Source organism: Ranitomeya imitator, chromosome 4 (assembly GCF_032444005.1).
Source record: "Ranitomeya imitator isolate aRanImi1 chromosome 4, aRanImi1.pri, whole genome shotgun sequence".
Taxonomy (NCBI): Eukaryota; Metazoa; Chordata; class Amphibia; order Anura; family Dendrobatidae; genus Ranitomeya; species Ranitomeya imitator.
The window spans coordinates 106,995,126-107,018,191 of NC_091285.1; positions in this window are offsets into that span (position 1 = coordinate 106,995,126).

Consider the following 23,066-nt stretch of genomic DNA (forward strand, 5'->3'; position numbering starts at 1 on the left):
TTGGTGAATCACTGTTGGACTGGAATTGCCCACTAGAATTTGTTATATACAGCAAGCTAAATCTAAGTGGGCAGAAGGACCTGGTGTTTTAGCTTACTAAGTCTGGTATTAAACCACTTCAAGGGACTTGGTCCTTTATCCCACTTGGATTTAGCTTTCTCACAGTGGGCAGGCTAAATCCAAGTTGGCAGAAGGACCTGGTCCTTTAGCCTGCTAGATCTAGATCATCTTTCGTCGCAATGCGTCGGGCCGACGTACCGACAGACGTTGTGAAAGTTTTGCACGACGTGGGCAGCGGATACAGTTTTTCGACGCATCCGCTGCCCATTCTGCAGTCCGGAAAGGAGGGGACGGAGTTTCGGCCGCGACGTCCAAAAAAACGTTACATTGAACTTTTTTTGTGACGACGGTCTGCCAAAACACGATGGCTCCATCGCACGACGGACGCGACGTGTGGCAATCCGTCGCGATCCGTCGTTAATACAAGTTTATGGGCAAAAAAACACATCCTGCGAGCACATTTGCAGGATCCATTTTTTGCCCAAAATGACAGATTGCAAAAAAAGGAAGTGTGAAAGAGGCCTTAGCCAAATGGGATTTAGCTTTCTCACAGAGAGCAAGCTAAATCCAAATTGGCAGAAGGACCTGGTCCTTTAGGTGACTGGGATTTAGCTTTCTCACAGAGAGCAGGCTAAATCCAAGTTGGCAGAAGGACCTGGTCCTTTAGCCTGCTAGATCTAGTATTAAAACACTCACAGGGACCTGGTCCTTTAGCCAACTGTGATTTAGCTTTCTCACAGAGAGCAAGCTAAATCCAAGTTGGCAGAAGGACCTGGTCCTTTAGGTGACTGGGATTTAGCTTTCTCACAGAGCAAGCTAAATCCAAATTGGCAGAAGGACCTGGTCCTTTAGGTGACTGGGATTTAGCTTTCTCACAGAGAGCAGGCTAAATCCAAGTTGGCAGAAGGACCTGGTCCTTTAGCCTGCTAGATCTAGTATTAAAACACTCACAGGGACCTGGTCCTTTAGCCAACTGGGATTTAGCTTTCTCACAGAGAGCAAGCTAAATCCAAGTTGGCAGAAGGACCTGGTCCTTTAGGTGACTGGGATTTAGCTTTCTCACAGAGCAGGCTAAATCCAACCTGGTCCTTTAGCTTGCTAGATCTAGTATTAAGACACTCACAGGGACCTGGTCCGTTAGCCAACTGGGATTTAGCTTTCTCACAGAGAGCAGGCTAAATCCAAGTTGGCAGAAGGACCTGGTCCAGGGGCGGACTGGGCCGGGTGGCAGGAATGCTCATGCCCCCCGGGCCGCTGCCTAAGCAGCTGCACAGAGCCGCTGGAGGACTAGCAGTGATTGTAATACATAGCGCACCTGTAGTGCACAGGTCGGCATCATCTCGCTAGCAGCCTCGACATGTAGGCTGCAGCAGTATGTGATGAGCAGGCTCCTGTGCGGCACTGCCACTCTGAGGGACAGAGCCAGCAATAATCAAGATGAGAGGTCAGCATACCGGCCTGTGTGTGCATGGAGCTCCAGCTTCTCCTGCTCTTATCTGTTATCCCAGCAGAGAAGGAGAGACGGGGGAGGTGCCGGGACAGTGCAGAGCTGTGAGCAGGAGAAACTGAAGAGCTGCATGTGGACATAAGCTGCCCCTGCACCACATAGGAGATTGTGTGATGTGTGTATGAAGTATCTGGTGTGTGTGTGTGTGATGCTGCATGTGTGTCATGTGTGTATGAGGTATCTGGTGTGTATGTGATGGCTGCGTGTGTGTGATGACTGCATGTGTGTGATGGCTGCGTGTGTGTGATGGCTGCATGTGTGTGATGGCTGCATGTGTGTGATCCATTTGTGTCAGAGCTGCGTGTGTGTGTGTGTGTGTGTGAGCTGCGTGTGTGTGATGCATTTGTGTCAGAGCTGCATGTGTGTGTGAGCTACGTGTGTGATGCTGCATGTGTGTGTGAACTGTGTGTTTGTGTGTGTGAGCTGCGTGTGCTTGTGAGCTGCGTGTGCGTGTGAGCTGCGTGTGCGTGTGAGCTGCGTGCGTGTGTGTGAGCTGCGTGTGTGTATGTGAGCTGCGTGTGTGTATGTCATTATACATTGGGGCTGTGCGTGTGTGTCATTATACAGTGGGGCTGTGTGTGCCTGTCATTATACAGTGGGGCTGTGCGTGTGTCTCATTATACAGTGGGGCTGTGCGTGTGTGTCATTATACAGTGGGGCTGTGCGTGTGTGTCATTATACAGTGGGGCTGTGCGTGTGTGTAATTATGCAGTGGGGCTGTGCGTGTGTGTCATTATACAGTGGTGCTGTGCGTGTGTGTCATTATGCAGTGGGGCTGTGCGTGTGTGTCATTATACAGTGGGGCTGTGCGTGTGTGTCATTATGCAGTGGGGCTGTGCGTGTGTGTCATTATACAGTGGGGCTGTGCGTGTGTGTAATTATGCAGTGGGGCTGTGCGTGTGTGTCATTATACAGTGGGGCTGTGCGTGTGTGTCATTATGCAGTGGGGCTGTGCGTGTGTGTCATTATACAGTGGGGCTGTGCGTGTGTGTGTGTCATTGGTGCATTCACTCTGTGTCATTCTATGTGACTGCAGACTTGTGCTTCTCACATTGCTCACAGAGCTGTTGTTATTTGGTGGGTGTCTGGCTGCAAGTTTGTGATTTGCATACATGCGGTCACATGCCGAGTAGACTTGCATGGCCTAATGCAACTGTATTGAACAAGGCCAAAACAGTCTAGTCGAAATGTGTCTGGTAATATATATATTGCATGCTTGTGGTCACAAGACCACCTGTTGACGGCACCAGAGAATCTTCACAGCGCACAGTGCACACGATATGAGGATTCACACATAGTGACTGTAGACATGTAGCATAAGATCCGACAACCCCTTTAAGGATGAGCCACTACTCATGGGCCACTGCTGTGTGCTTGCCCCCCAGGCCAAAATTTGCCAGTCAGCCCCTGACCTGGTCCTTTAGCCTGCTAGATCTAGTATTAAAACACTCACAGGGACCTGGTCCTTTAGCCGACCGTGATTTAGCTTTCTCACAGAGAGCAGGCTAAATCCAAGTTGGCAGAAGGACCTGGTCCATTTGGCCAATAATTATAGTATTAACCCCTTCACAACACATGATGCAGTTACGTCATATATCATAGAAATATAAGAAAAAAAAATATTGCTTTTGCGCAATTAAAAAAAAATACACAAATTTGGAATTCAAGCTTCAGGAGGCTAATTTGCATATTCCAGGTGCCTTCTGGGAGAAGCGAAGTCTCCCTAAGCTAGAAGATCGTTGGGTACAGCCGGGACCAGCTGCTTCGAAAGCATCACCAAACCAGGGATTCAAGCTTCAGGAGGCTAATTTGCATATTCCAGGTGCCTTCTGGGGAAGCGAAGTCTCCCTAAGCTAGAAGATCGTTGGGTACAGCCGGGACCAGCTGCTTCGAAAGCATCACCAAACCAGGGATTCAAGCTTCAGGAGGCTAATTTGCATATTCCAGGTGCCTTCTGGGAGAAGCGAAGTCTCCCTAAGCTAGAAGATCGTTGGGTACAGCCGGGACCAGCTGCTTCGAAAGCATCACCAAACCGCGCGCCGTAATTTTTGCCTGTAGGACATTATTGCCAGAGAGCTTGGCTGAGTAGATTACACAAGAAGGAAAACACACAGCAAGTCAGCAGGATCTAGGAGCAACATGGCAGATGTGACAACCTACATGGTGAGCTGCAGCATGTGCTACATGTTCACAGATCGACCAGAAGAAGAATCCAATTTCACCTGTCAGAAGTGTAGACTAGTGGCCCTTTTAGAAGAAAAGGTGCGGGGTCTGGAAGAAAGAATAGCAACTTTGAAACTCATCAAAGAGAATGAAGACTTTCTAGACAGAACAGAAGCATCTCTACTGGTCACAGAAGGTGAAAAAAGTGTCAGAGAACCTCCAAAAGCAGATGAGTGGAAGCATGTGACCAAAAGAAGCAAGAAGACCATGGAGAAATCACCAACCACACAACTGAAGAACCGATATCAAATCTTTGTAGAGGATGAAGATGGCACACCTAAGAATGAAGCAATACCAGCAAGCAAAAAAGAAAAGGGCACACAGCAACAAGTGACAGCAAAAAGTACAGCCAAGAAGCAACGAAGAGTGGTGGTGGTGGGAGACTCACTACTGAGAGGCACAGAAGCAGCCATCTGCAGACCGGACATAACTGCAAGAGAAGTATGCTGCCTTCCAGGTGCGATGATCAAGGATGTGACCGATAGGATACCAAAGCTCTTCAGCTCCAAGGACGTCCACCCATTTCTTCTGATACATGTTGGCACCAATGACACGGCAAGGAAAGACCTACCGACAATCTGCAAGGACTTTGAAGAGTTGGGGAAGAAAGTAAAGGAACTGGATGCACAGGTAGTTTTTTCTTCTATCCTTCCAGTAGACGGGCATGGCACCAGGAGATGGAACAGGATCCTTGATGCAAACAACTGGCTAAGACGATGGTGCAGACAACAAGGATTCGGATTCCTGGACCACGGTGTGAATTACTGGTATGATGGACTCCTCGCCAGAGACGGACTACACCTCAACAAACCTGGGAAACACACATTCGCCAGAAGACTCGCTACACTCATCAGGAGGGCGTTAAACTAGAAGAAGAGGGGACGGGAAGAAAAACATTAGACTCGAACAAAGACGACCCAGGAAAACATACTCAGAAGGGAGGTAAGAACATTTCTAAAACAATCCACAGTGAGGAGATTGGAACAAAACAAAATCCTCTAAACTGCATGCTCGCAAACGCCAGAAGCCTGACAAACAAGATGGAAGAACTAGAAGCAGAAATATCTACAGGTAACTTTGACATAGTGGGAATAACCGAGACATGGTTAGATGAAAGCTATGACTGGACAGTTAACTTACAGGGTTACAGTCTGTTTAGAAAGGATCGTAAAAATCGGAGAGGAGGAGGGGTTTGTCTCTATGTAAAGTCTTGTCTAAAGTCCACTTTAAGGGAGGATATAAGCGAAGGGAATGAGGATGTCGAGTCCATATGGGTTGAAATTCATGGAGGGAAAAATGGTAACAAAATTCTCATTGGGGTCTGTTACAAACCCCCAAATATAACAGAAAGCATGGAAAGTCTACTTCTAAAGCAGATAGATGAAGCTGCAACCCATAATGAGGTCCTGGTTATGGGGGACTTTAACTACCCGGATATTAACTGGGAAACAGAAACCTGTGAAACCCATAAAGGCAACAGGTTTCTGCTAATAACCAAGAAAAATTATCTTTCACAATTGGTGCAGAATCCAACCAGAGGAGCAGCACTTTTAGACCTAATACTATCTAATAGACCTGACAGAATAACAAATCTGCAGGTGGTTGGGCATTTAGGAAATAGCGACCACAATATTGTGCAGTTTCACCTGTCTTTCACTAGGGGGACTTGTCAGGGAGTCACAAAAACATTGAACTTTAGGAAGGCAAAGTTTGAACAGCTTAGAGATGCCCTTAATCTGGTAGACTGGGACAATATCCTCAGAAATGAGAATACAGATAATAAATGGGAAATGTTTAAGAACATCCTAAATAGGCAGTGTAAGCGGTTTATACCTTGTGGGAATAAAAGGACTAGAAATAGGAAAAACCCAATGTGGCTAAACAAAGAAGTAAGACAGGCAATTAACAGTAAAAAGAAAGCATTTGCACTACTAAAGCAGGATGGCACCATTGAAGCTCTAAAAAACTATAGGGAGAAAAATACTTTATCTAAAAAACTAATTAAAGCTGCCAAAAAGGAAACAGAGAAGCACATTGCTAAGGAGAGTAAAACTAATCCCAAACTGTTCTTCAACTATATCAATAGTAAAAGAATAAAAACTGAAAATGTAGGCCCCTTAAAAAATAGTGAGGAAAGAATGGTTGTAGATGACGAGGAAAAAGCTAACATATTAAACACCTTCTTCTCCACGGTATTCACGGTGGAAAATGAAATGCTAGGTGAAATCCCAAGAAACAATGAAAACCCTATATTAAGGGTCACCAATCTAACCCAAGAAGAGGTGCGAAACCGGCTAAATAAGATTAAAATAGATAAATCTCCGGGTCCGGATGGCATACACCCACGAGTACTAAGAGAACTAAGTAATGTAATAGATAAACCATTATTTCTTATTTTTAGGGACTCTATAGCGACAGGGTCTGTTCCGCAGGATTGGCGCATAGCAAATGTGGTGCCAATATTCAAAAAGGGCTCTAAAAGTGAACCTGGAAATTATAGGCCAGTAAGTCTAACCTCTATTGTTGGTAAAATATTTGAAGGGTTTCTGAGGGATGTTATTCTGGATTATCTCAATGAGAATAACTGTTTAACTCCATATCAGCATGGGTTTATGAGAAATCGCTCCTGTCAAACCAATCTAATCAGTTTTTATGAAGAGGTAAGCTATAGACTGGACCACGGTGAGTCATTGGACGTGGTATATCTCGATTTTTCCAAAGCGTTTGATACCGTGCCGCACAAGAGGTTGGTACACAAAATGAGAATGCTTGGTCTGGGGGAAAATGTGTGTAAATGGGTTAGTAACTGGCTTAGTGATAGAAAGCAGAGGGTGGTTATAAATGGTATAGTCTCTAACTGGGTCGCTGTGACCAGTGGGGTACCGCAGGGGTCAGTATTGGGACCTGTTCTCTTCAACATATTCATTAATGATCTGGTAGAAGGTTTACACAGTAAAATATCGATATTTGCAGATGATACAAAACTATGTAAAGCAGTTAATACAAGAGAAGATAGTATTCTGCTACAGATGGATCTGGATAAGTTGGAAACTTGGGCTGAAAGGTGGCAGATGAGGTTTAACAATGATAAATGTAAGGTTATACACATGGGAAGAGGGAATCAATATCACCATTACACACTGAACGGGAAACCACTGGGTAAATCTGACAGGGAGAAGGACTTGGGGATCCTAGTTAATGATAAACTTACCTGGAGCAGCCAGTGCCAGGCAGCAGCTGCCAAGGCAAACAGGATCATGGGGTGCATTAAAAGAGGTCTGGATACACATGATGAGAGCATTATACTGCCTCTGTACAAATCCCTAGTTAGACCGCACATGGAGTACTGTGTCCAGTTTTGGGCACCGGTGCTCAGGAAGGATATAATGGAACTAGAGAGAGTACAAAGGAGGGCAACAAAATTAATAAAGGGGATGGGAGAACTACAATACCCAGATAGATTAGCGAAATTAGGATTATTTAGTCTAGAAAAAAGACGACTGAGGGGCGATCTAATAACCATGTATAAGTATATAAGGGGACAATACAAATATCTCGCTGAGGATCTGTTTATACCAAGGAAGGTGACGGGCACAAGGGGGCATTCTTTGCGTCTGGAGGAGAGAAGGTTTTTCCACCAACATAGAAGAGGATTCTTTACTGTTAGGGCAGTGAGAATCTGGAATTGCTTGCCTGAGGAGGTGGTGATGGCGAACTCAGTCGAGGGGTTTAAGAGAGGCCTGGATGTCTTCCTGGAGCAGAACAATATTGTATCATACAATTATTAGGTTCTGTAGAAGGACGTAGATCTGGGTATTTATTATGATGGAATATAGGCTGAACTGGATGGACGAATGTCTTTTTTCGGCCTTACTAACTATGTTACTATGTTACTATGTTACTATGGAATTGACGTGTTCAGAAAGGTCTGACCAATCAAAATATCAAATAATCTGATTGGTAAACGGCATAACGAGAAAAAAACTTGAAACACCATAATGACTTTTTTTTGGTCGCCGCAACATTGCAATAAAGGCCGGGATCACACATGCGAGAAATACGTCCGAGTCTCGCATGGTAATACCCGGCATTGCCACTGTCACTCAGGAGCGGAGCGTGCGGCCCCATGTATTGCTATGCGGCCGCACTCTCCGCTCCTGAGTGACGGCGGCAATGCTGGGTATTACCATGCGAGACACGGACATATTTCTCGCATGTGTGATCCCGGCCAAAATGAAATAAAAGGTGATCAAAACATGGTATCCACGCCAAAATGGCATAAGAACGTCCCGCCAAAACAAAAAAAATTCCCAACGGCGATGTGGATGGAAAAATAAATAATACATTTCAAAAACCTGACCGGCACATCCAACATAGACCAAGTGTAAACAGGTGCTGAACCTAGAGTCGCCAACTCGTATATAGTTAAGTAAATAAGGCAGCACACTGCAGCGCTGAAACATGCAAACTTGAAACAAGAAATTTGAACTGCATTACTGCACTAGAAATATGAAAAATGAGAGCGTTTAGCGCATAAAAATGGCCAATTTTATGTGTACCTGGTAGCCACTTTACGGCATCTCTCTTATACCAGGTCCTACACTTGCCTTACCTTGCTGAGAATAAACTGTTATGAAAGGTAATTCAGTACCACAATGGACATAGAGGTCAGCGCATATACAGTGAACTGGCAATAACCCAAAAAACAAGAACGAGCTCTGAGACGTGGGAACTCTGTTGACCGCAATCCCTAATCCTCTCCAACCACACTAGAGGCAGCCGTGGATTGCGCCTAACGCTGCCTATGCAACTCGGCACGGCCTGAGAAGCTAGCTAGCCTGAAGATAGAAAATAAGCCTACCTTGCCTCAGAGAAATACCCCAAAGGAAAAGGCAGCCCCCACATATAATGACTGTGAGTTAAGATGAAAAGACAAACGTAGAGATGAAATAGATTTAGCAAAGTGAGGCCCAACATTCTGAACAGAGCGAGGATAGGAAAGGTAACATTGTGGTCAACACAAAACCCTACAAAAACCATGCAAAGGCGGCAAAAAGACCCTCCGTACCGAACTAATGGCACGGAGGTACACCCTCTGCATCCCAGAGCTTCCAGCAAGCAGAAAAATACAAATTGACAAGCTGGACAGAAAAAAACAGCAAACAAATAGCAAAGAGGAACTTAGCTATGCAGAGCAGCAGGCCACAGGAACGATCCAGGAGGAAACAGGTCCAATACTAGAACATTGACTGGAGGCCAGGATCAAAGCACTAGGTGGAGTTAAATAGAGAAGCACCTAACGACTTCACCACATCACCTGAGGAAGAAAACTCAGAAGCCGCAGTAGCACTTTCCTCCACCAACGGAAGCTCACAGAGAGAACCAGCCGAAGTACCACTTGTGACCACAGGAGGGAGCTCTGCCACAGAATTCACAACAGTACCCCCCCCTTGAGGAGGGGTCACCGAACCCTCACCAGAGCTCCCAGGATGAGCCATATGAAAGGCACGAACAAGATCGGGAGCATGGACATCAGAGGCAAAGACCCAGGAATTATCTTCCTGAGCATAACCCTTCCACTTAACCAGATACTGGAGTTTCCGCCTTGAAACACGAGAATCCAAAATCTTCTCCACAATATACTCCAACTCCCCCTCCACCAAAACCGGGGCAGGAGGATCAACAGATGGAACAATAGGTGCCACATATCTCCGCAACAATGACCTATGGAATACGTTATGTATGGAAAATGAATCTGGAAGGGTCAGACGAAAAGACACAGGATTAAGAACCTCAGAAATCCTATACGGACCAATAAAACGAGGTTTAAACTTAGGAGAGGACACCTTCATAGGAATATGACGAGAAGATAACCAAACCAAGTCCCCAACCCGAAGTCGGGGACCCACACAGCGTCTGCGATTAGCGAAACGTTGAGCCTTCTCCTGGGACAAAGTCAAATTGTCCACTACATGAGTCCAAACCTGCTGCAACCTGTCCACCACAGTATCCACACCAGGACAGTCCGAAGACTCAACCTGCCCTGAAGAGAAACGAGGATGGAACCCAGAGTTGCAGAAAAACGGTGAAACCAAGGTAGCCGAGCTGGCCCGATTATTAAGGGCGAACTCAGCCAAAGGCAAAAAGGACACCCAGTCATCCTGATCAGCAGAAACAAAGCATCTCAGATATGTTTCCAAGGTCTGATTGGTTCGTTCGGTCTGGCCATTAGTCTGAGGATGGAAAGCCGAGGAAAAAGACAAGTCAATGCTCATCCTACCACAAAAGGCTCGCCAAAACCTCGAAACAAACTGGGAACCTCTGTCAGAAACGATATTCTCTGGAATGCCATGTAAACGAACCACATGCTGGAAAAACAATGGCACCAAATCAGAGGAGGAAGGCAATTTAGACAAGGGTACCAAATGGACCATCTTAGAGAAGCGATCACAGACCACCCAAATGACTGACATCTTTTGAGAGACGGGAAGATCTGAAATAAAATCCATAGAGATATGTGTCCAAGGCCTCTTCGGGACCGGCAAGGGCAAAAGCAACCCACTGGCACAAGAACAGCAGGGCTTAGACCGAGCACAAATCCCACAGGACTGCACAAAAGTACGCACATCCCGCGACAGAGATGGCCACCAAAAGGATCTAGCCACTAACTCTCTGGTACCAAAGATTCCAGGATGACCAGCCAACACCGAACAATGAACCTCAGAGATAACTTTATTCGTCCACCTATCAGGGACAAACAGTTTCTCCGCTGGGCAACGATCAGGTTTATTAGCCTGAAATTTTTGCAGCACCCGCCGCAAATCATGGGAGATGGCAGACACAATTACTCCCTCTTTGAGGATACCCGCCGGCTCAGATACACCCGGAGAGTCGGGCACAAAACTCCTAGACAGAGCATCCGCCTTCACATTTTTAGAGCCCGGAAGGTATGAAATCACAAAGTCAAAAAGGGCAAAAAACGACCAACGAGCTTGTCTAGGATTCAACCGCTTGGCGGACTCGAGATAAGTCAAGTTCTTATGATCAGTCAAGACCACCACGCGATGCTTAGCTCCTTCAAGCCAATGACGCCACTCCTCGAATGCCCACTTCATGGCCAGCAACTCTCGATTGCCCACATCATAATTACGCTCAGCAGGCGAAAACTTCCTGGAAAAGAAGGCGCATGGTTTCATCACCGAGCAATCAGAACTTCTCTGCGACAAAACAGCCCCTGCTCCAATCTCAGAAGCATCAACCTTGACCTGGAACGGAAGCGAAACATCTGGTTGACACAACACAGGGGCAGAAGAAAAACGACGCTTCAACTCTTGAAAAGCTTCCACAGCAGCAGAAGACCAATTGACCAAATCAGCACCTTTCTTGGTCAAATCGGTCAATGGTTTAGCAATACTAGAAAAATTGCAGATGAAGCGACGATAAAAATTAGCAAAGCCCAGGAACTTTTGCAGACTTTTCAGAGATGTCGGCTGAGTCCAATTATGGATGGCTTGGACCTTAACAGGATCCATCTCGATAGTAGAAGGGGAAAAGATGAACCCCAAAAATGAAACCTTCTGAACACCAAAGAGACACTTTGATCCCTTCACAAACAAAGAATTAGCACGCAGGACCTGAAACACCGTTCTGACCTGCTTCACATGAGACTCCCAATCATCCGAGAAGATCAAAATGTCATCTAAATACACACTCAGGAATTTATCCAGGTACTCTCGGAAGATGTCATGCATAAAGGACTGAAACACTGATGGAGCATTGGCAAGTCCGAATGGCATTACTAGATACTCAAAATGGCCCTCGGGCGTATTAAATGCAGTTTTCCACTCATCGCCTCGCTTAATACGCACACGATTATACGCACCACGAAGATCTATCTTGGTGAACCAACTAGCCCCCTTAATCCGAGCAAACAAATCAGATAACAATGGCAAGGGGTACTGAAATTTAACCGTGATCTTATTTAGAAGGCGGTAATCTATACAAGGTCTCAGTGAACCATCCTTCTTGGCTACAAAAAAGAACCCTGCTCCCAATGGCGACGATGACGGGCGAATATGCCCCTTCTCAAAAGACTCCTTCACATAACTCCGCATAGCAGCGTGCTCAGGCACAGATAAATTAAACAGTCGACCTTTTGGGAATTTATTACCAGGAATCAAATCGATAGCACAATCACAATCCCAACGCGGAGGTAGGGTATCGGACTTGGGCTCATCAAATAAATCCCGGTAATCAGACAAGAACTCAGGAACCTCAGAAGGGGTGGATGACGAAATAGTCAGAAATGGGACATCACCATGTACCCCCTGACAACCCCAGCTGGACACAGACATGGATTTCCAATCTAAAACTGGATTATGGACTTGTAGCCATGGCAACCCCAACACGACCACATCATGCAGATTATGCAACACCAGAAAGCGAATAACCTCCTGATGTGCAGGAGCCATGCACATGGCCAGCTGGGTCCAGTACTGAGGCTTATTCTTGGACAAAGGCGTAGCATCAATTCCTCTCAATGGAATAGGACACTGCAAGGGCTCCAAGAAAAACCCACAACGCCTAGCATACTCCAAGTCCATCAAATTCAGAGCAGCGCCTGAGTCCACAAATGCCATGACAGAATACGATGACAAAGAGCAGATCAAGGTAAAAGACAGAAGAAATTTTGACTGTACCATACCAATGGTGGCAGACCTAGCGAACCGCTTAGTGCGCTTAGGACAATCAGAGATAGCATGAGTGGAATCACCACAGTAGAAACACAGCCCATTCAGATGCCTGTGCTCTTGCCGTTCAACTCTGGTCAAAGTCCTATCGCACTGCATAGGCTCAGGTTTAAGCTCAGGTAATACCGCCAAATGGTGCACAGATTTACGCTCGCGCAAGCGTGGACCGATCTGAATGGCCAAAGACATAGACTCATTCAGACCAGCAGGCATAGGAAATCCCACCATGACATCCTTAAGGGCTTCAGAGAGACCTTTTCTGAAAATAGCTGCGAGCGCACCTTCATTCCACTGAGTGAGTACGGACCACTTTCTAAATTTCTGACAATATACCTCTATTTCATCCTGACCCTGACACAGAGCCAGCAAATTCTTCTCTGCCTGATCCACAGAATTAGGCTCATCGTACAGCAATCCGAGCGCCAGGAAAAATGCACCGATATTACTTAATGCAGGATCCCCTGGCGCAAGGGAAAATGCCCAGTCCTGAGGATCGCCACGCAAAAAAGAAATAACGATCCTAACTTGTTGAACTGGGTCACCAGAGGAGCGAGGTTTCAAAGCCAGAAATAGTTTACAATTATTTTTGAAACTCAGAAATGTAGCTCTATCTCCAGAAAACAAATCAGGAATAGGAATTCTTGGTTCTAACATAGAATTCTGAACCACAAAGTCTTGAATATTTTGTACTTTTGCAGTGAGAAGATCCACACATGAAGACAGACCTTTAATGTCCATCACTACACCTGTGTCCTGAACCACCCAAATGTCTAGGGGAAAAAAAGGCAAAACACAGTGCAAAGAAAAAAAAATGGTCTCAGAACTTCTTTTTTCCCTGTATTGAGAAGCATTAGTACTTTTGGCCTCCAGTACTGTTATGAAAGGTAATTCAGTACCACAATGGACATAGAGGTCAGCGTACATACAGTGACCTGGCAATAACCCAAAAAACAAGAACGAGCTCTGAGACGTGGGAACTCTGTTGACAGCAATCCCTAATCCTCTCCAACCACACTAAAGGCAGCCGTGGATTGCGCCTAACGCTGCCTATGCAACTCGGCACGGCCTGAGAAACTAGCTAGCCTGAAGATAGAAAATAAGCCTACCTTGCCTCAGAAAAATACCCCAAAGGAAAAGGCAGCCTGTTGTGAATTCTGTGGCAGAGTTCACCCCTGTGGTCACAAGTGGTACTTCGGCTGATTCTCTCTGGGAGCTTCCGTTTGTGGAGGAAAGTGGTACTGCAGCTTCTGAGTTTCCTCCCTCAGGTGATCTGGTGAGGTCGTTAGGTGCTTCTCTACTTAAATCCACCTAATGCTTTGATCCAGGCTTCCTGTCAATGTGCCAGTGTTGGACTTGTTTTTCCCTGGATCATTCCTGTGGCCTGCTGCTCTGCATAGCTAAGTTCCTCTTTGCTATTTGTTTGCTATTTTTTCTGTCCAGCTTGTCTATTTGTTTTGCTGGAAGCTCTGGGACGCAAAGGGTGTACCTCCGTGCCGTTAGTTCGGTACGGAGGGTCTTTTTGCCCCCTTTGCGTGGTTTTCTTTAGGGTTTTGTGTGGACCGCAAAGTTATCTTTCCTATCCTCGCTCTGTTAAGAAAGTCGGGCCTCACTTTGCTGAATCTATTTCATCTCTACGATTGTCTTTTCATCTTAACTCACAGTCATTATATGTGGGGGGCTGCCTTTTCCTTTGGGGTATTTCTCTGAGGCAAGGTAGGCTTATTTTTCTATCTTCAGGCTAGTTAGTTTCTCAGGCTGTGCCGAGTTGCATAGGCAGAGTTAGGCGCAATCCACGGCTGCCTCTAGTGTTGTTTGGAGAGGATTAGGGATTGCGGTCTGCAGAGTTCCCACGTCTCAGAGCTCGTTCTATTATTTTGGGTTGTTGTCAGATCACTGTATGTGCTCTGATCGCTATGTCCATTGTGATACTGAATTGCCTATCATAACAGCAGCCCCCACATATAATGACTGTGAGTTAAGATGAAAAGACAAACGTAGAGATGAAATAGATTTAGCAAAGTGAGGCCCAACTTTCTGAAAAGAGCGAGGATAGGAAAGGTAACTTTGCGGTCAACACAAAACCCTATAAAAACCACGCAAAGGGGGCAAAAAGACCCTCCGTACCGAACTAACGGCACGGAGGTACACCCTCTGCGTCCCAGAGCTTCCAGCAAGCAGAAAAATACAAATTGACAAGCTGGACAGAAAAAACAGCAAACAAATAGCAAAGAGGAACTTAGCTATGCAGAGCAGCAGGCCACAGGAACGATCCAGGAGGAAACAGGTCCAATACTAGAACATTGACTGGAGGCCAGGATCAAAGCACTAGGTGGAGTTAAATAGAGAAGCACCTAACGACTGCACCACATCACCTGAGGAAGGAAACTCAGAAGCCGCAGTACCACTTTCCTCCACCAACGGAAGCTCACAGAGAGAACCAGCCGAAGTACCACTTGTGACCACAGGAGGGAGCTCTGCCACAGAATTCACAACAATAAACGTCTCCATGGGTACATGTGAAACCTCTTCCTAGACTAAAATTCTCTCTCTCTGTGGAGGGGTAATGGACCTGCTGTAATTAAAACACCTGTGGCTAGGAGGCGGAGTGCACGATCAGAAGGCTAAAGAATACATTTCAAAAACCTGACCGGCACATCCAGCATAGACTAAGTGTAAACAGGTGCTGAACCTAGAGTCGCCAACTCGTATATAGTTAAGTAAATAAGGCAGCACACTGCAGCGCTGAAACATGCAAACTTGAAACACGAAATTTGAACTGCATTACTGCACTAGAAATATGAAAAATGAGAGCGTTTAGCGCATAAAAATGGCCAATTTTATGTGTACCTGGTAGCCACTTTACGGCATCTCTCTTATACCAGGTCCTACACTTGCCTTACCTCGCTGAGAATAAGCGTCTCCATCTGAATGGGCACATGTGAAACCTCTTCCTAGACTAAAATTCTCTCTCTCTGTGGAGGGGTAATGGACCTGCTGTAATTAAAACACCTGTGGCTAGGAGGCGGAGTGCACGATCAGAAGGCTAAAGAATACATTTCAAAAACCTGACCGGCACATCCAATATAGACTAAGTGTAAACAGGTGCTGAACCTAGAGTCGCCAACTCGTATATAGTTAAGTAAATAAGGCAGCACACTGCAGCACTGAAACATGCAAACTTGAAACACGAAATTTGAACTGCATTTGTGTCAGAGCTGCATGTGTGTGTGAGCTACATGTGTGATGCTGCATGTGTATGTAGAAAAAGCGAAAACTGACAGCACTCACAGCATTGGGGCGCCCGTTCGACATCCAGGGAACCGTCCCAGATATAGCCAAATCAACAAGTATAAAATGAACAGCGCTCCATCCAGGTGTAGAAATCTTGAAAAAATAAGCTTTATTCAGCCATGTCACAGCAACGTTTCGACCAGCACCTGGTCTTTATCAAGCATACGTATGCTTGATAAAGACCAGGTGCTGGTCGAAACGTTGCTGTGACATGGCTGAATAAAGCTTATTTTTACAAGATTTCTACACCTGGATGGAGCGCTGTTCATTTTATACTTGTTGCTGCATGTGTATGTGTGATGCGTGTGTGAGCTGCGTGTTTGTGTGTGTGAGCTGCGTGTGCGTGTGAGCTGCATGTGCGTTTGAGCTGCTTGTGCGTGTGAGCTGCGTGTGCGTGTGAGCTGCGTGTGAGCTGTGTGCGTGTGTGTGAGCTGTGTGCGTGTGTGTGAGCTGCGTGTGTGTATGTCATTATACATTGGGGCTGTGCGTGTGTGTGTGTCATTATACAGTGGGGCTGTGCGTGCGTGTCATTATACAGTGGGGCTGTGCGTGTGTGTCATTATACGGTGGGGCTGTGCGTGTGTGTCATTATACAGTGGGGCTGTGCGTGTGTGTCATTATGCAGTGGGGCTGTGCGTGTGTGTCATTATGCAGTGGGGCTGTGCGTGTGTGTCATTATACAGTGGGGCTGTGCGTGTGTGTCATTATGCAGTGGGGCTGTGCGTGTGTGTCATTATGCAGTGGGGCTGTGCGTGTGTGTCATTATACAGTGGGGCTGTGCGTGTGTGTGTGTGTCATTGGTGCATTCACTCTGTGTCATTCTATGTGACTGCAGACTTGTGCTTCTCACATTGCTCACAGAGCTGTTGTTATTTGGTGGGTGTCTGGCTGCAAGTTTGTGATTTGCATACATGCGGTCACATGCCGAGTAGACTTGCATGGCCTAATGCAACTGTATTGAACAAGGCCAAAACAGACTAGTCGAAATGTGTCTGGTAATATATATATTGCATGCTTGTGGTCACAAGACCACCTGTTGACGGCACCAAAGAATCTTCACAGCGCACAGTGCACACGATATGAGGATTCACACATAGTGACTGTAGACATGTAGCATAAGATCCGACAACCCCTTTAAGGATGAGCCACTACTCATGGGCCACTGCTGTGTGCTTGCCCCCCAGGCCAAAATTTGCCAGTCAGCCCCTGACCTGGTCCTTTAGCCTGCTAGATCTAGTATTAAAACACTCACAGGGACCTGGTCCTTTAGCCGACCGTGATTTAGCTTTCTCACAGAGAGCAGGCTAAATCCAAGTTGGCAGAAGGACCTGGTCCATTTGGCCAATAATTATAGTATTAACCCCTTCACAACGCATGATGCAGTTACGTCATATATCATAGAAATATAAGAAAAAAAAATATTGCTTTTGCGCAATTAAAAAAAAATACACAAATTTGGAATTGACGTGTTCAGAAAGGTCTGACCAATCAAAATGTCAAATAATCTGATTGGTAAACGGCATAACGAGAAAAAAACTTGAAACACCATAATGACTTTTTTTTTTGGTCGCCGCAACATTGCAATAAAGGCCGGGATCACACATGCGAGAAATACGTCCGAGTCTCGCTGGGTAATACCCGGCATTGCCACTGTCACTCAGGAGCGGAGCGTGCGGCCGCATGTATTGCTATGCGGCCGCACTCTCCGCTCCTGAGTGACGGCGGCAATGCCGGGTATTACCATGCGAGACACGGACATATTTCTCGCATGTGTGATCCCGGCCAAAATGAAATAAAAGGTGATCAAAACATGGTATCCACGCCAAAATGGCATAAGAACGTCCCGCCAAAACAAAAAAAATTCCCAACGGCGATGTGGATGGAAAAATAAATAATACATTTCAAAAACCTGACCGGCACATCCAACATAGACTAAGTGTAAACAGGTGCTGAACCTAGAGTCGCCAACTCGTATATAGTTAAGTAAATAAGGCAGCACACTGCAGCGCTGAAACATGCAAACTTGAAACAAGAAATTTGAACTGCATTACTGCACTAGAAATATGAAAAATGAGAGCGTTTAGCGAATAAAAATGGCCAATTTTATGTGTACCTGGTAGCCACTTTACGGCATCTCTCTTATACCAGGTCCTACACTTGCCTTACCTTGCTGAGAATAAACTGTTATGAAAGGTAATTCAGTACCACAATGGACATAGAGGTCAGCGCACATACAGTGACCTGGCAATAACCCAAAAAACAAGAACGAGCTCTGAGACGTGGGAACTCTGTTGACCGCAATCCCTAATCCTCTCCAACCACACTAGAGGCAGCCGTGGATTGCGCCTAACGCTGCCTATGCAACTCGGCACGGCCTGAGAAACTAGCTAGCCTGAAGATAGAAAATAAGCCTACCTTGCCTCAGAGAAATACCCCAAAGGAAAAGGCAGCCCCCACATATAATGACTGTGAGTAAAGATGAAAAGACAAACGTAGAGATGAAATAGATTTAGCAAAGTGAGGCCCAACTTTCTGAACAGAGCGAGGATAGGAAAGGTAACTTTGCGGTCAACACAAAACCCTACAAAAACCACGCAAAGGGGGCAAAAAGACACTCCGTACCGAACTAACGGCACGGAGGTACACCCTCTGCGTCCTAGAGCTTCCAGCAAGCAAAAAAAAACAAATTGACAAGCTGGACGAAAAAAAACAGCAAACAAATAGCAAAGAGGAACTAAGCTATGCAAAGCAGCAAGCCACAGGAACGATCCAGGAGGAAACAGGTCCAATACTAGAACATTGACTGGAGGCCAGGATCAAAGCACTAGGTGGAGTTAAATAGAGAAGCACCTAACGACTTCACCACATCACCTGAGGAAGGAAACTCAGAAGCCGCAGTACCAGTTTCCTCCACCAACGGAAGCTCACAGAGAGAACCAGCCGAAGTACCACTTGTGACCACAGGAGGGAGCTCTGCCACAGAATTCACAACAGTACCCCCCCCCTTGAGGAGGAGTCACCGAACCCTCACCAGAGCTCCCAGGACGACCAGGATGAGCCATATGAAAGGCACGAACAAGATCGGGAGCATGGACATCAGAGGCAAAGACCCAGGAATTATCTTCCTGAGCATAACCCTTCCACTTAACCAGATACTGGAGTTTCCGCCTTGAAACATGAGAATCCAAAATCTTCTCCACAATATACTCCAACTCCCCCTCCACCAAAACCGGGGCAGGAGGATCAACAGATGGAACCATAGGTGCCACGTATCTCCGCAACAATGACCTATGGAATACGTTATGTATGGAAAATGAATCTGGAAGGGTCAGATGAAAAGACACAGGATTAAGAACCTCAGAAATCCTATACGGACCAATAAAACGAGGTTTAAACTTAGGAGAGGACACCTTCATAGGAATATGACGAGAAGATAACCAAACCAAGTCCCCAACCCGAAGTCGGGGACCCACACAGCGTCTGCGATTAGCGAAACGTTGAGCCTTCTCCTGGGACAAAGCCAAATTGTCCACTACATGAGTCCAAATCTGCTGCAACCTGTCCACCACAGTATCCACACCAGGACAGTCCGAAGACTCAACCTGCCCTGAAGAGAAACGAGGATGGAACCCAGAGTTGCAGAAAAATGGTGAAACCAAGGTAGCCGAGCTGGCCCGATTATTAAGGGCGAACTCAGCCAAAGGCAAAAAGGACACCCAGTCATCCTGATCAGCAGAAACAAAGCATCTCAGATATGTTTCCAAGGTCTGATTGGTTCGTTCGGTCTGGCCATTAGTCTGAGGATGGAAAGCCGAGGAAAAAGACAAGTCAATGCCCATCCTACCACAATAGGCTCGCCAAAACCTCGAAACAAACTGGGAACCTCTGTCAGAAATGATATTCTCTGGAATGCCATGTAAACGAACCACATGCTGGAAAAACAATGGCACCAAATCAGAGGAGGAAGGCAATTTAGACAAGGGTACCAAATGGACCATCTTAGAGAAGCGATCACAGACCACCCAAATGACTGACATCTTTTGAGAGACGGGAAGATCTGAAATAAAATCCATAGAGATATGTGTCCAAGGCCTCTTCGGGACCGGCAAGGGCAAAAGCAACCCACTGGCAAGAGAACAGCAGGGCTTAGCCCGAGCACAAATCCCACAGGACTGCACAAAAGTACGCACATCCCGCGACAGAGATGGCCACCAAAAGGATCTAGCCACTAACTCTCTGGTACCAAAGATTCCAGGATGACCAGCCAACACCGAACAATGAACCTCAGAGATAACTTTATTCGTCCACCTATCAGGGACAAACAGTTTCTCCGCTGGGCAACGATCAGGTTTATTAGCCTGAAATTTTTGCAGCACCCGCCGCAAATCAGGGGAGATGGCAGACACAATTACTCCCTCTTTGAGGATACCCGCCGGGTCAGATACACCCGGAGAGTCGGGCACAAAACTCCTAGACAGAGCATCCGCCTTCACATTTTTAGAGCCCGGAAGGTATGAAATCACAAAGTCAAAACGGGCAAAAAACAACGACCAACGAGCTTGTCTAGGATTCAACCGCTTGGCGGACTCGAGATAAGTCAAGTTCTTATGATCAGTCAAGACCACCACGCGATGCTTAGCTCCTTCAAGCCAATGACGCCACTCCTCGAATGCCCACTTCATGGCCAGCAACTCTCGATTGCCCACATCATAATTACGCTCAGCAGGTGAAAACGTCCTGGAAAAGAAGGCGCATGGTTTCATCACCGAGCAATCAGAACTTCTCTGCGACAAAACAGCCCCTGCTCCAATCTCAGAAGCATCAACCTCGACCTGGAACGGAAGCGAAACATCTGGTTGACACAACACAGGGGCAGAAGAAAAACGACGCTTTAACTCTTGAAAAGCTTCCACCGCAGCAGAAGACCAATTGACCAAATCAGCACCTTTCTTGGTCAAATCGGTCAATGGTTTAGCAATACTAGAAAAATTAGAGATGAAGCGACGATAAAAATTAGCAAAGCCCAGGAACTTTTGCAGACTTTTCAGAGATGTCGGCTGAGTCCAATTATGGATGGCTTGGACCTTAACAGGATCCATCTCGATAGTAGAAGGGGAAAAGATGAACCCCAAAAATGAAACCTTCTGAACACCAAAGAGACACTTTGATCCCTTCACAAACAAAGAATTAGCACGCAGGACCTGAAACACCGTTCTGACCTGCTTCACATGAGACTCCCAATCATCCGAGAAGATCAAAATGTCATCTAAATACACAATCAGGAATTTATCCAGGTACTCTAGGAAGATGTCATGCATAAAGGACTGAAACACTGATGGAGCATTGGCAAGTCCGAATGGCATTACTAGATACTCAAAATGGCCCTCGGGCGTATTAAATGCAGTTTTCCACTCATCGCCTCGCTAAATACGCACAAGATTATACGCACCACGAAGATCTATCTTGGTGAACCAACTAGCCCCCTTAATCCGAGCAAACAAATCAGATAACAATGGCAAGGGGTACTGAAATTTAACCGTGATCTTATTTAGAAGGTGGTAATCTATACAAGGTCTCAGTGAACCATCCTTCTTGGCTACAAAAAAGAATCCTGCTCCCAATGGCGACGATGACGGGCGAATATGCCCCTTCTCCAAAGACTCCTTCACATAACTCCGCATAGCGGCGTGCTCAGGCACAGATAAATTAAACAGTCAACCTTTTGGGAATTTACTACCAGGAATCAAATCGATAGCACAATCACAATCCCTATGCGGAGGTAGGGTATCGGACTTGGGCTCATCAAATAAATCCCGGTAATCAGACAAGAACTCAGGAACCTCAGAAGGGGTGGATGACGAAATAGTCAGAAATGGGACATCACCATGTACCCCCTGACAACCCCAGCTGGACACAGACATGGATTTCCAATCTAAAACTGGATTATGGACTTGTAGCCATGGCAACCCCAACACGACCACATCATGCAGATTATGCAACACCAGAAAGCGAATAACCTCCTGATGTGCAGGAGCCATGCACATGGCCAGCTGGGTCCAGTACTGAGGCTTATTCTTGGCCAAAGGCGTAGCATCATTTCCTCTCAATGGAATAGGACACTGCAAGGGCTCCAAGAAAAACCCACAACGCCTAGCATACTCCAAGTCCATCAAATTCAGAGCAGCGCCTGAGTCCACAAATGCCATGACAGAATACGATGACAAAGAGCAGATCAAGGTAACAGACAGAAGAAATTTTGACTGTACCATACCAATGGTGGCAGACCTAGCGAATCGCTTAGTGCGCTTAGGACAATCAGAGATAGCATGAGTGGAATCACCACAGTAGAAACACAGCCCATTCAGACGCCTGTGCTCTTGCCGTTCAACTCTGGTCAAAGTCCTATCGCACTGCATAGGCTCAGGTTTAAGCTCAGGTAATACCGCCAAATGGTGCACAGATTTACGCTCGCGCAAGCGTCGACCGATCTGAATGGCCAAAGACATAGGCTCATTCAGACCAGCAGGCATAGGAAATCCCACCATGACATCCTTAAGGGCTTCAGAGAGACCTTTTCTAAAAATAGCTGCGAGCGCACCTTCATTCCACTGAGTGAGTACGGACCACTTTCTAAATTTCTGACAATATACCTCTTTCATCCTGACCCTGACACAGAGCCAGCAAATTCTTCTCTGCCTGATCCACAGAATTAGGCTCATCGTACAGCAATCCGAGCGCCAGGAAAAATGCATCGATATTACTTAATGCAGGATCCCCTGGCGCAAGGGAAAATGCCCAGTCCTGAGGATCGCCACGCAAAAAAGAAATAACGATCCTAACTTGTTGAACTGGGTCACCAGAGGAGCGAGGTTTCAAAGCCAGAAATAGTTTAAAATTATTTTTGAAACTCAGAAATGTAGCTCTATCTCCAGAAAACAAATCAGGAATAGGAATTCTTGGTTCTAACATAGAATTCTGAACCACAAAGTCTTGAATATTTTGTACTTTTGCAGTGAGAAGATCCACACATGAAGACAGACCTTTAATGTCCATCACTACACCTGTGTCCTGAACCACCCAAATGTCTAGGGGAAAAAAAAGGCAAAACACAGTGCAAAGAAAAAAAAATGGTCTCAGAACTTCTTTTTTCCCTCTATTGAGAAGCATTAGTACTTTTGGCCTCCAGTACTGTTATGAAAGGTAATTCAGTACCACAATGGACATAGAGGTCAGCG